This window comes from Macaca nemestrina, chromosome 4 (genome assembly GCF_043159975.1).
Source record: "Macaca nemestrina isolate mMacNem1 chromosome 4, mMacNem.hap1, whole genome shotgun sequence".
NCBI classification, from domain to species: domain Eukaryota; kingdom Metazoa; phylum Chordata; class Mammalia; order Primates; family Cercopithecidae; genus Macaca; species Macaca nemestrina.
Genome location: NC_092128.1, coordinates 45,232,003 through 45,246,697, shown reverse-complemented (window position 1 = coordinate 45,246,697; position 14,695 = coordinate 45,232,003). Strand labels below are relative to the sequence as shown.

General features: G+C 41.7%; 1 protein-coding gene across 12 annotated transcripts in view; it reads left to right on the top strand.

Moving 5' to 3' along the window:
- Positions 1-3,648: 3,648 nt before the first annotated feature.
- LOC105475796 (forkhead box P2) overlaps positions 3,649-14,695 on the top strand; it is a 600,968-nt gene continuing 589,921 nt past the window's right edge. For 3 of the 12 annotated variants that reach the window (XM_071094601.1, XM_071094595.1, XM_071094597.1), the window contains exon 1: positions 3,649-3,954. The gene's annotated coding sequence lies outside the window, so the exon portion shown is untranslated. Of the gene's footprint in view, positions 3,955-5,029; positions 5,176-14,695 lie in introns of those variants that run through there. The other 9 variants (XM_071094605.1, XM_071094604.1, XM_011731314.2 and 6 more) reach the window with 5 other exon arrangements.

Genomic DNA, 14,695 nt, shown 5'->3' with positions numbered 1-14,695 from the left:
ATTTCTAATTTGTCATTCGCGTACGTCGCTTTCCTACATCTTGGCTATACTTAGTCTCATTTGTGGTGTTTTATTTCGCGCAAGATGCGCTGACAGAGACCATTTCAAACGAATTTATCTTGTACTAGCACCGTACTAGAGCAGTGTCTCAGATTTTGTTGATTTGTGGTTTCGTCGTAAAATAAACTTGAAATCAAATAAACTTTCGTGAGGAAGCTTTGATGTCCAGTTGGTGAAACTCTTCATTCACCCAGTTGTCCCACTGAACTTTCTTCTGGAACCTCTTTAAATGACTTTTGCAGATCCACGTGCTGCAAAGGAGACCTGAACAGTGGCTATGACCCTGCGCGGCGACTACAGGGACAGAATTTGGCTTTCCTTCTCTTTCCAATATGCAGCGTTTCGTTTAAAGGCTGCCTTGATCCAGTGGGCTGACCAGTGACTTGTGCAAAAGAAAACTATTCGATCGCTGTTTGCCCTTTCAGCGTTTTCCTCGGCTGCGGAAACCCGGTTTTCCTATTATTATACTTCAACTTTTTTTGGAGTCTGCTAGCACAGAGCGCTAAACCCCAGCCAGTTCCAGCAGCAGCCGAGGCGAACAAAGCCTGCAGTGTTCGGGGCCATGCTGGGGCGGGAGTGGTGGACGAGTTCAAGGAATTGCAAATAAATATATTTTATGACCACCCATCAACAAACTACGTGCCACCGTGGCGGCCCCTGGTAGCCGGGCCGTGTCTGCAGTGTAGCCAGAGGCAGGGGCTGAAAAGGAGGCGGCCGAAGAGGCGAAGCGAGCTGCGAGCCCCGGGCCTGAACTTTCACCTCTCGAACCCGGGCCCAGCCCATTGGCTGCAGCCGAGGGGTCCACCGAGGGCAGCGGCTCCTGTCAGGACCTGTTTTCCCAACTCCCTGAACAGCTTTCCCGCGGGATGGGTTGGTGGCCCGGGGCATGGCAGCAGGCGAGGAGGAGATAGTGGGGGCGAAGTTGAGCGGCGGCACTGGGGAGCTGCGGGCTCAGTCTCACTGAGAATGAGGCCCCGGAAAGGTACGCGCCCACTCTATAAATATATGCACCTCCGACTGAGATGTCGTTTCGCACCTCTTGGTCATCTGTACTCGCCAGAAAGGAAAGTTAGAGGCTGCGAATTTCACCAAAACGTTTCTTTGTGTACAGAAAAGTGAAAGGCTCACTAAACTCGTTCCTGTCCAAGTGTAGAGACCCGAACCCTCCTTCTCCTCGTTGGGAACTTGATCTTCCAAGTGGCCCAAGCTCTTTTACAATAAATCTTTCCCGCTCACTTACTCGGTACACCTGGAGAGAAAGGGAAGTCAGTGGGATCGATGTACGCGGGGAAGGAAGAAGAAAGAGAAGTGAGAAGCTGTCCACGTTTTGATTGTTCTGTTCCCTTCATTTACAACCCCCCTGGAAAGATACATCCCCAGCTTTCCAAGGATTTCCACGTCGTTTACTCTTCTCTCTTCCAAAATAGTTTCAAGTTAATTCAGAATCCGTTTTTATTGAGGTTTCCTAGTGAAGCATAAACGCAGATTACTTAACATAAAATTATCCCCACCTTTCAAAAGGGCGAGGTAGGGCCATTTGGGGCTGGCGTTTTCTAATGATAATGACTGCTCCTCCTCCTCTCTCTGCTCCCACTTTTAAAAGATTCGGATTATTTGTCCACTGTTCAGCTTGCATTTCAGAAAAAGACGATTTAAAAAAGAGTGAGAACACAGTCTGTAGGCACAGCACTTGAGGACTGCCGGAGTTGAAAAGCTCAAGGAAAGAACCGCAATTCAAAGCCCAACTCTACCTCGTTCCTCTCCCTCCTGGCAGGGGCCGTCTTCCTAGGGCCAGCCCCATGGCTTATTGACTTAATTGGTTCCACTAAAAAAACCCTGACGGTGTGTTTACCGACTTGGGTGCCAGGGCTGCTTCCTCCCTAGGAGAGCCGCGGGTTCTGAAGGAAAGGGTTGGTGCCAAGTGTGTGTGTGAGCTCGCGTCTGCCCTTTAGAGAAAGGGCGCGCTGCTCTTTGAGGAAAGGAAAGATTCAAAGGCACAAGTTCGTGAGGTTCGCCCGTCTCCCCAACCACCACCGCTCCCTCTTCTGCCACCGGAGGGGTTCAAGTTAGCCGTTCTTTCCCCAGGGAGGAGGGCCGGGAAGCAGCCGGGGGCCAGGCTCTGTTCACCACGGCCTATTGGCCGCAGCTATTTGGAGGAAAGTTTCAGCGCCTCTCGGAACGCCACGCTTTGCGACTGACTTGCGAGCAAAGCAGCGGGCTCAGGCTGCGGCGCGCGGAGAAGGCGGTCGGCGAAGGGTCGCGCGGCCCCCGGGCAGGGGAGGGACCGGCGGAAGACGGCGGGGAGGGAGCGCCGGCCCCTCTCTGGGCTGGGCTGGGGCTCCGGAGGAAGCCCCTCGCCCCGATTCCGGTCGCGCGTCCCCTCCGGGGCCCGCCCTGTCCTCCCTCGGCCTTTCCCCTGTCACCCACCCTGGGTCCCGCGCGGGCCGGCCAGCCGCGTCACACCCGGCGAATAGGAGCCGGGACCCAGGGCTGGAGGCTGGGCCCGCGCATCCCCTCGCGGGCGCCTCGGCTTTGAAGTGCACGCGGAGCAGGCTCTGGCCGTTTCTTCTTTCCTTTCCGGTTACTTTTGCTCCCTCAGTCCCTCAGCCACTGATAGGACCCTTCCCGAAAACCTCGGACTCTCTAAGTCCCACTTCGGCGGCCCCTTCCTTCCAAGCTGCGCCCCGGTGACCTGGGCTGCGCGACCACGAGGAAGCCCGAGAACTCCTTGGCCCAAGTGAGACAGGAACCAGGGCAACAAAGAAGAGAAAGACACTCGGCCTCTCTCCGCCCCAGGCCGCAGAGGCGCACACCATGAAAAGAAAGGCCAATCAGCGCTTTAACGCACGCTCGGGTCTCCCTTTCCGACTATCATGTACTTTAACTCCCTGCCACCGAGGGCTTTGGATCCCTTCGAGGCTTTCTGCACTTCAAGTGGAATCCCCTGTTTCATTTGCCAGCAGCTCCGTCTGCTGAGAGGACGTACTTTGGGGACTGCCAAGAAGCAGCAGACACAACTCGGTTTTGCCAATACAGCATACGGTTTTGTTCTCGCCTCCCTCCCCACCCCCTTCCCTGACTCGCCGTCTGGGGCGAGCGGGAGAAGGCGGAGCAGGAGGTGGGGAGAGAGTGGGGGTGGGGGAAGAGCTGGCACAGCACAAACAAGTTCTCCAGCGGGTTGTTTACATAGCAGGTGGACCTGACGTCAGCCAGGACGCTCCGCTGCAAATCCGAACAATATTCTGCTCCGCGTTTCCCCCTCCTTAAAGAAGTTAGGGAACGGGGGGAGATAAGTGGACGGGGGGAGAAAGGCATCCTAACCAGCTGGTTCCAAACCTCTTTTTTGTATCAACGACAGTAACAACGCAAAGTAAAACAAAACAAACAAGTGGCCCGGCAGTACTTCAGAATCCTCTGCGGCATCCTGTCCCCCACCCGGCCCCTCCGAAGAGAGGCAGCCCCGTGCGCAGTGTGTGTACAGTTCGCATTGCCAACAACACGCGCGCGCGGCCGGGTGCGCGCGCCTGCCAGCGCACACTCACACACATAGACACACAGACACACACACACACACACACACACAGATCCGGGTGGGGGGAGCGGCTGCGCGAGACAGCGCGAGCCTCCGAGAAAGCGCGAGACACACCGGCGCGTGCAGCTCCGCGGCCGCCGCTTCGCCCCAGCTCTAGCCCCGCGCGACCCGTAGCCCGCCCCGGTTATTTATGCGGCGGCCGCGTCCGCCGCCTGCGGTTTCCTCGCCCCCCCTCCCCGGGCGCGCCCCCCACTCGCGGCAGCAGCTGCCCGGACTCGCGCGTGGGTGTGTTGTTTGGGGGCTTCTGCCTTGCCGCCGCGGTGCCACCTCCTGGGACGCTGCCCACGGCGTCCCCGGTCGCGGTAAGTTTCTTGGCCCTCACTCTGGCGCGCTGCACCCCCGCACCCCACCCTGTCCCAGCCACCTCCACGCCGGGCCGGGCTGCGACTTTACTCTGCTCCGCGCTCCTCCCGTGGTGGCGACAAAGTTTCGCCCCAAAGGCAGCGCCCTGCTTGCCGGGGCGAGTGTGACATGTGTCAAATTTGGGCTCGGCGTTGGGGTCGCATTCCGGACCCAGCATCACCACTTGTTGTTCTTTTTAATTTTGCTTTGTGATAGGGGAAAAGGGGGTGGAGAGGGGAGACTTGCTGTTGGCTCACGGATGATTTTTAGTTTGGAATATGCAAAATGTTGCTTCGTCCGGAGAGACCGCGGCTGGAGGAGAATGTGTGTCGAAACACCAGATGTGTGTTTGTTTACTTTCTTCTTTTTAATTGTTTGTTGTCTTTTCCCCTTCTTCCCCGCACCCTCCCCCACCCAACCTCGGGAGGAGAAACAACAGTAAAAACATCTGGCGGTTAGAAGCTCACACTTTATTGATCCCAATGCTGACCTTTATTTACTCAGTTGGGCAAGTGCACGCTTCTCGCGTCTAAGTTGGGCACTTCAGCGTTTATCTCAGAAGTACTTCTCCGGGAAGGAGAGAGACGGAAAGGGGACGCTCCTGTTTCTGGAGTCAAGAAACTCCTGGGCCCTTCTGACGCTTCGGGATAACCATGCATGGGGATAACTGCTGCCCCTGATCGCGCTCCTTTCCCTGTCCACGCGTTAGCACGACCCGCTTCCCCCGGGGTCTGGCCTGGTTTTACTTTTATTTTGCTTTGGAGAGGTCTCCTGGCTGTTTGTGGGTGGGTTTGGGGTGAAATCGCACCTCGCGGCACTTCGGGGAGGGGACGTGGGAGGAGCGCAGACACCTTTCGGAGATAGGGAGGGTTTCTCACTTGGCTGTTACCTGGAAGTCCACAGTGGCCCTGGCGGGCAGGCGGGCACAGCGCGGGACCGAACGCCCTTCGCGCTCGCGGCGGCGCACGTGCGGCGGCGGCGGCGGCGGCGCGGGCGGGACCCACTGGGTGGCCGCGCGCGCCGCCAGCGCGTTTTTCGCGCGCCTCTGCCCACCAGCGAGGCCGCAACACGCCCTGACACCCGACCTCAGTGCGGACCCTCACTTGCTGTGGGTGTTGGGGCCTCTCTAGAGCAGGGAGGAAAAGTTATCCTCACTATTCTCAGACTCTGGAATCTCTTAGGTAAGTCTCTTAAGGCACCTGGCGCGTGGGGTGACGCTTTGATTAGGAAGAACGTGAGGGGAAGGACGGGTGCAAGTCTGGGGATTGGAAAGTGGAGCCAGTGCGCGTTTTGCATAGGGATGAGTCAAGAGAAGTCGACCTGGCCATCGCTTGGGAGGCTGTGCAGAATCCGGAATCCCCAAAGACCTAGACCCATCTGTGTATTTGTTTATTCAGCTTTTTAACCAACAGATTTAAACCACTTAATGGACAGCTGCTATCTGTAAGGCTCATGTTCTCCCATCTACCACCCCCTTCCCCCCGCCACACACACACCTTTTTTTTTTTTTTTTTTTCCCATTACATGTTAAAATCCAGTAAGTTTCTTGATCTTGAGGATTATTCCTGAAGTACTCTTCGCTCCCTGGTGGGCAGGCTTTGGCCATGCAAGGTGCGCTAGGTGGCCTGGGTGAGCTCTCAGAGGAGGATGGAGGGGGAAAGGGTACGAAGGACCTGTGGGAGTGTGTAAAGTGTGTGCATATGTAGTCATCATAGATCAGGAGTGCTTAAAGAGCTACCTCCCAACATGTCCAAAGTCTACTTGGAAGAATACTTAAGTAGTAGCAGGTAAGCCCAAGGGAGAAAGTGACGTCCTGTTGTCAAGCAACTGAAGTGGACGTTTTCCAACTGGAAGTATTGGGAGAGATTTACTTTTAGAAAACAAAAGTTTGCCTGTAAGGCACATCTTTGCAGGCTCTCCTAACTTAAATAGTTTGTTTAGGCAGCAGCGGAGGCAAGAGGGATATGTTTAATAGCAAGTCTGTGTTAGAGGTCAAAACTGAAGTAAAGATGAGCTTTCAGTTATTTTTGTCTTCAAGTTTGCATTGTGGCATACCTTGGGAAATGTTTTATGTTGTCAAGGGGCCTGTTTATCTTTTCTGTCACTATGAGTTATGGATCAGTACATTTCCAGTGTACTGGATTTTTTAAATGTAGTGTTTGTTTGATGTTGTTAAACACAATTAATTTACAATTTTGATTTATTTTTATCTATATTAAAAGAGTGGGTGTAAAATTATACACACTGTGATCATTAGGGTCATACAATTTCGTATCAGTTTTAGAGCTTTTTTAACTTACAAATTTGATTTATTTGTATCTATATTAAAAGAGTGGGTACAAAATTATATACACTGTGATCATTAGGGCCAATTTAATATCAGCTTTAGAGCTTTTTAAAGGCCTCTTTTCTCTTGCCTGCTTAACTTCTTTCCTTCCTTCTTTCCTTTTATTTTTATTGCCTAACTAGACTCATATTCAGTCGTCTGTCCAGTTAAATACTTCCTGAGGATACACGCCATTCCACTGTTATCTAAAATTAAGTGAAATAAATGTTTAATTGTGATTAAATTACTAAGTTTGAAAGAGGAGACTAGAAACCTGATGAAACATCCCTGTAGGTGAGAGAGGACACTCAATTTAAAAAGATCATCTAAAAGTTCACTTTTAAGTATAAAAAAGAATGTGAGGATTTTTAAGGGAATAATTTTTAATTCAACTTAAATATATACTTTATACTTAGGTTGTTAAAATTTTACCAATATACTTCAGTGTATATTAGAATAAATACAGCAATCAAAGGAAACATAGACGTATGTTAATTGTGAACTATTTATAATGTTCAGAATTGCCTGACTCATATTTTGGGATATTGTTTTTATATAATTTTATACTTGGGGTGGAAATAGGCCTTTAATTACATTATGATACGAAGAGATTTATGAAATGGTTGTGCCTGAATAAGCTGTACTTGGAGTTTCATTTCTTAGCATTTCTTATATTGCAGTGGTTTTGCTTAAAAAAAAAATAAGATAAACTTTCGTGATTTTCTAGAAACCTAAAATAGGGAGGAAATAGTTATATGTGGCACAACATAACAGTAGAAAAAAGGTGAACATTATATGTACATGTAATCTGTAATGACAAGTTATATTTCCTTTGTACAAGCAAAATTTCAAACACACAAAACAAGTCTCTTTGCATAGCTATTAGAATTATACTTTATGAAAAGTATATTTAAGTATGTGAAAATAACTGCATGGTTTGATTGAGATTCGTAGAGCATGTAACAGTATAGTGAATATAGTCAGAGAAATTATTTACCATTTTTATTTTAACAGAAGACGTGAAGAATATAAAACTTAATTACATAAAAGGGATTTTATGTGTGACTTTTTTGGATTTCTATCTGGGTCTGCCTCATCGCCCTTGTTTGTTTTTGTGTCATGTTAAATCAGTTATTAGTTGTAATACTGATAGAATGATGAACATCATGTATTTTCTGCCTCTCTGAATTAAATTGGAAAGAGACCATTGACTTGTAAGAAAAGAATGAGATTAAGCACACAGGTCACTAAGAAGTTTTCTCAACATGATTGCTAATAGACAAAATTGTAAGTCAGTTTAATTCAGAAATAGTATCAATTATATTACAGTTGCTGAATATTAATTATTGGCACATTCAAGCTATTTTTTCTTGAACTTTGTGATGAATGGTAGTTGTCTTATTCATAAATGAATGGACCCAAAATGTTCTATTCTAACTGGTGCCAAAATTCATGCTACTTTTTGATAAAAGAAAGCCTATATCTTAAAATAGGCCTAATGAGATTTTAATATTAGCACTGACTTCAAAAGCAACTTTATTTATGTAGCTCTTAATTCATAGGGTTCTAATAAATCCAACCCAGAAAGATTCCTCTTTATATTCTTAAAGATTCTGTAAAGGTAATCCCTGTGCTTGAAACTTTAAAAAAAAAAAACATGTTCCAGTGCTCATGGTCTGCAAATGATCTTATGCCTAATTCAAATTTTAAATGTTGCAATTTAGTTTTGTTCCTTCCTTAGGTGGAATAAACATTTTCTTAGGTCCAGCTATGTATCTCTTAGTATACTTGAACTAAAGTCCTAACAGTTCTATAGTCTTTATTAAATAAAATAATTTACGTTCTTGGAACATTATTTTTTTTTTTCATGAGTCTTAGGTCATTTTCATTGCTTTCTTATGGAGTTATTCTAGACTTTTAGCTTCCTCATTTGATTTTCAGAACTTCAAAGTGGGCCCTGTAACATTTTTAACATCTTGACTGAGCATAGTTAGAAGGGTTGTCTAAAAATGCCATCACTTTTTTTTTTAGCCCAGCTTTGGTTATGTGAAAATTTATTATTATTGAATAACAGAAATACTCATATTGTAGGATACTCTTCCTTATAGAATATTGTTTTCTTGAAGATATTATTGCCTGTAAAATAAATGAGTGCTTCCACTTGCTTACTTCCAAGTATTTTTTAATATACCATTTTGCTCTGCTGTGTGTATTTATCCATTCCCTGCCCTAAACTTCCCAGATGAAACAAACAAGACAAAAAAGTGCCTAGCTGTGGTGAAATGTGAAGAAATAGTATGACCTAAGGAAGAGGTTAGTAGTAGAATATTGAGAAGCTGGAGAGAGTTTTTAGAGAAGATTTAGATTTCTTACGTTGCAACACTTTTAGTATTAAAATTATAAAGTAAATTTATGGGTGTACAGTGATATATTTTCAGTAGTAATATTCATGAAAGCTAGTTTTTCTTTAAACAGTTGCCTTGGTCATTTGCTGTTTCCTCAAATGTAGTATTAAGTATTGGCCTTATTGTTTTTAGGAGTATAATCTCAATTTTATAATTGGAGTGATTAGGAATTTTTATTTATCTATACAGATATTTGCCTACTAGGTTACTTAACAGTATATCTGTGCTCTAAAAGTACACTGACATCACCTCAATTTCATCTTTAATACAACATTATATTTTAATGATTTACAGCTGGATTCACTTTTACTATTTCATTTTGTAATTGTGAACTTTGTTTAGTCTCTCTAAATTGACTTGTATTTTTGTTCATTCTTCCAATTTGTCAAGTACAATTTGAATGGTTAAATTTACTCAATTTAACTAAATTTGTCTAAACTTTTTTAAAAAATACATTTTCCCCGTAAAGCATCTATGGGGTTTAGGTTCAACCTTTTGCATTTTTTGATTATTGAAATACACATTCTTGGACCTGTACTCAAATACTGCTTGAATTTAGCTTTTGGGTTGGTTGTACCCTTCTCTCTTTCTACTATCTGTCAACTATATCTAGAACATACCTTCCCATTATATTGATAAGTATAATATGTTATACAGAACTGATATTTTCATTATTTTTTCTGCTGTGGCAAGTTATTTTCGTTAGCAAGAGTGAATATAATTTGAATGTTGAAAAGCACATTGCTGTGAAGAAAATGAATTCCCAGTGGTTTAAGAGATTGCAGCATTTTTTTAGTTTATTAATATTCTGCAATTTCCTTTAATTTCCTTCATGAAAGACTTAAAATATACGTTGTGTTATTAATGTTGGTTTAAAATTTATTTAAGTTTTTAGTGTATCCTCTTAAAGATTTTTCTAACAGAAGTCTAAAAGATTATACCATTAGAATGTCTGAAGGTGTTTTTTTTTTTTTAGCAGGTTAAGGAAATTAACTTTGAATTCCCCAAAGAAAGGATGCTGCGCTAGAAATATCTTAAAAATTTTCTGGTATTTAATTTTATGTTTATTTGATGGCATTCTCTGTGAAAGTTTTCTTTATTATTTTAGCTTTTTATCATTTTAGTACACACACCCAACGATAGCCATCATTTTGCAACTTTTCCTCAACCTTAAAAAAAAAAAAAAAACTTTCTTAAAATGTATTTTAGGGGTAGGAAAAAATCAGTGGTAGACATATTTTGGAGAAAGCACTTATAAAATTTCTCACTGGCAGATAGTGAGGAAAAACTTACAGTACACTAATCCAAATATCTTAACATCTTAACATATGTAGACTGTCATAAAATCATCTAATTTTTTTTTTAAAAAAGATCCCCAACATCTTTAAGAACCATTCCTCACTATTACCTCACCCAAATTTATGTTCCAGGATTTGGTTGATCTATGTCTGTATGCCTGTAGCTAACTCTTCACTTCCTTTTTGTTTTCAATTTTTTTCCTTATGGAATCTACCTTTAGTTTAACTAAATGGCAACAAAAAATGATCTTCTTCTATATATACAGTTTGTACAGCCACTGCTACCAATCTGGTCAGATACACCATCATCTCCTACTTGAACTGCTGCAATAACTACTTAGTTGATCCTGCTTCTTCTCCCTCCAGGCACCACAGTTTATTCTCCACACAGCAGAGCGATCTTTTGAAAATATAGCTGTGTTTCTCTCGTATAAGCCTTCCAAAAGCTTCTTATGTCTCTCAGAATAAAAGAGATGTTACATAAGGTATTGTTGTTTTTTCTCTTATTTGGCCTGCTGTGTACATACAAACCTCCTTGATATTCCTAAAAGCAAGATAAGCTGACTCTTACTCCAGAGCTTTTCTCTGGAATGATCTATCCTCCTGTATCTTCACTAACTTCAGGAGGTCTCTGCTCAAACGTAGCCTTGTTAGAGAAGCCTTCTCTAACTGCCCAGTATAAAGTAACAAATCCTCATGGATCACTCTATTTACCTTTAGCATATTTTATTTTTCTTCATAGTACTATCATTAACTGACGTTTGGAAAACATGTTTATTTAACATCTTTTCCCCCAATGACATGTAGGTTCCATGGAGCCAGGGATTTTGTTTGGCCTTGATTTAACTCAATACTTAGAATAGTGCCTGGCACTTGGGAAGAGCCCCGTAAGTAAATGTCGAATGAAGGAATGAATGTTTCACAGGAGGCCAAAGAAGTTACTTCCATCTATATCATTGCATAACTTGCTTTGAAATTACTTTTTATTTTTTATCCTACACCCATTTTATATCATATCACATTGGGAAACACTGTTTGTTATTGGCAAAGTCATGGCTCTCATCTCAGGTGAGTATACTTCAAGTTCCACTTTCTGTATCCTCTTTTTAAATTCTTGATCTGAGAAACAACATTATGCTTAAATTTTGAAAGTTGTGAGTGGATATTTGTGATTTTGGACAACAAACTTTTAGTAGTTCAGTGCTCTAATATAATAATATTTACCAAAAGTTAAACTGATGGATTTGATCATAAAATTCATCATTATACCTTAATATGAATAGAATTAAGTGTATGTAAATATTTCTAATGGGTACACTATGAATACAGTAAGGACAAGCCAAGTATTTCTGTTATTTTCTGTGGGGAAAGATGGAGGGAAATGGGTCAAATCAAGATCTCTTCTGGGATTTATAACCACATTTAGATAGCTTTACTTCTTTGCATTGGAAAACATACTGTAAGTTTACAAATTCTGTTTTCTTTCTTTCTTTCTTTCAGTATATATCCTTAAACAGACCAGATTAAAGATTTATGATTTGATGAAAACTCCAAGTCTTTAAAGTTAAAATCCCACTCTTTAGCTTGCTCAAATTGCTTTTGGATACGAAGGCATGAATAAGTGATACAGCCCTCCATATAACACCACACTAATACACAAATATTTTCTTAGAAGCATAATGCCCTACAGATCTCCCTCTCACATACTTTTTCATATTTAAAATTGCACTAACTTGCTCAGAAATTTTATTCTAAATGTCTTGAGAATATGAAAAGGAGTCTATAATCTTTTCTGTTGATAATGAAGGAGGATGTCTCTCTTACCCTACTTCCTTTCTTCCTTTCATTTTTCTCTTTCCTTTTTTCCTTCCACAGACTGAAAATAATTCTGATATACCACTAGTGATATGTGGCCCTTGGGAAACTTAAGCTAGACAATGTGGGTTTTATACATAATTACACCTCTTTTCCTCTTTTAAAAAATTATTTTTACTTTTTTCTTTTGAGACAGAGTCTCACTCTATTGACCAGGCTGGAGTGCAATGGAGGGATCATAGCTCATGGTAGCCTTGCCCTCCTGGGCTCAAGTGATCCTCCCACCTCAGCCTCTGCAGTAACTGGGACCACAAGCACACCATCAAGCCTCACTGAATTTTTAAAATTTTATAAAGATGGGATCTCGCTATGTTGTCCAGGTTGGTGTAAAACAAAACAAAACAAAACACTATTAACTCACACCTTCCGCTCCCATTCCCCTGCCCCTTAAATGCCCAGTGTCCTCCACGTTGCGACCTGGCTATTTCAAATCTCACTGCACTCTCCTTTCCTTGTTCCAAGTAGGAAATTGTACATTAAAGGACATATATGATAATAATAATGCATATTAAGACTGAGAATGAAGATGAATAGTTCTGAAAAGTATCTAGTTATTATCCCACATAGTTAAATAGCCAGCATGGTTTACTACAAAGAGTAATCCATGTTGAGTGCCGAGAGACTTGCATTCTGGTACTATACCTGTCTATAACTATTGGGTGATATTGGATGAGTCATTTTCTCTAAAAGATACTACAGTAGCTTTCAAATTACTTCCAATTAAAACATTTTAAGAAATGCATGGAATCAAATCTAAAGCTATTCATATAACATGTTTTCTTTGTGCTACCCCATGAACATACACTGAAGAATGAGAGAAGCTATTTCCTAAAATAAAAACTATTTAAACAAAGAAAAATTACCACAGTCACTTTGCTAGTGAAGCTCAAAGGGCTGAGTTAAATTTTTAAAGGGTTTTTTTTTTCTTTTTTCCAGCTGTCTTATCCTAATAGGTATCTTAAGATCATTCCCCTCCTTCCCAGTCAGAAATGGACCCTCCCCTTATTTAGACAGAATGGTAAGACAGTGAGAGAAGGTAGAGTGCATGTGGAGTTGATCACATTAGGATTAAGAAACATAAATAACCACCTGGCATTCTTTTCTCTGAAGCTTCTATCATTACCATCCATAAATACTAATTTATTCACAATGTTGGGTTGGTCCTGTGCTCATTTATATATGTAGCTGTTGGTGGCACCAATCGAGAAATCAAGTGGGGAGTGGATAAGCTTTTTGATAAACTTTGCCTTTTTAAAATTAGAGCTCTCCTTTTTAATGGACTTCACATGCACAGACATACATATTTATAACCCACAAAGAATATTGGCCACCACATTGTCCAGTCTATGCCTTGTGCTACATTAGAAGGAAACACAACTCCAACTATAGGAGTGCAGCATATCTTTGCTGTAGTTTGGCTTAATGGGTATGGTGCAGGGGTTTTATACAGTGTACCACATAAGAAGTTTTGACCTAAATCTCTTGAGACATCTTTCTTCTTCCCTTTGGGTCTGACAAAACATATATTTAGAGCTTCATCTATGTTGTTTTTTTCCCTGCTTTGCTGTCCCAGTCCCCATCACGTGACATATACATCATGCGACATATACATACCTCTTGAATTGTGCGAAGGCTACGTTCCTTGTCACTATCAGCTCACTATGCAGATTCAGCACAACCAAGGAAAGCTGGGGATGATAATTATGGTAGTTTTTAGCAGTGATGTAAGCTTTCAGATACTCATACATTTCAATGCATTTTACGTTATTAAATGTTATAGAGAATGTTTACTCTTATAACTAAAAATGAAATTAACTCAACAGTCTGACTTTGTTATCCCAAATAAAATGGTTTTAAAACTTTATTGTCTTGATCAGTTTATAATATTTCTTTACTTCCAAAAAAGTATGCCTTTGAGTTGCCCTTTTATCCCTTCTAACTTTGCTTCCTTGTAATTTTCAGTAATGTCAAGACATCCCTAATCCTACATGTCTGATGTTCAAAATATTCTACACACAGTAAAAAGGCAGTGCAATTTGTTATTTATAATTGGTATTAGATTTTACATCTTTTCTCTTTGATATCTTCCTAATTGTGTCCTGAAAACATCTCATTCCCATTGGGCTGAAATAATGCCGAATTCTAAAATACGAATAAGTATATGCACATACTTATTCATATTATATTAAAGGAACATCATTATTATAAGGTTTGTTTTTATTTTAAAAACGACTCATTTTCTGGCGATATAAGAGCAAAGTTTAAGTGCAGCTGCACAATACTCTAGAATATGGTAATACAATACAGAATATATAAGTAATACAAAAGTTTAATGTTTATCTTCTTATTCCTAGAATTACATTTCTTATGGGAGACTATTTTAAACATAGAATGTGATGAGTAGTCTTATGTTTACATGTTAACTATTCATGAAACAGTGGAAATGCTAATTATTATAAAAAGCAAGTTGTTTATACATTTGACATTTCATTTTAAAATAATACTTTGATTACTATATTGTAGAAATGATGCTGATAATTTTCTCTCAAAATATTTACTTTTATTATGGTTTATTAATTACACAAGCCATATTTTAATTAATCATCTTTATAATTGTTTTAAGCTCTTTCATCATTTTTTAATTAAAGATTGTTTCCATATGGTAAAATTCACCCCCTTTTTGTGTACAGTTCTTTATATTTTGACAAACATATAGTTGTATAATCACTACCGCAACTGAGATACAGAATAGTTGCATAATCCTTCAGATTTCTTCGTAGGGATTTTATTCAACCCT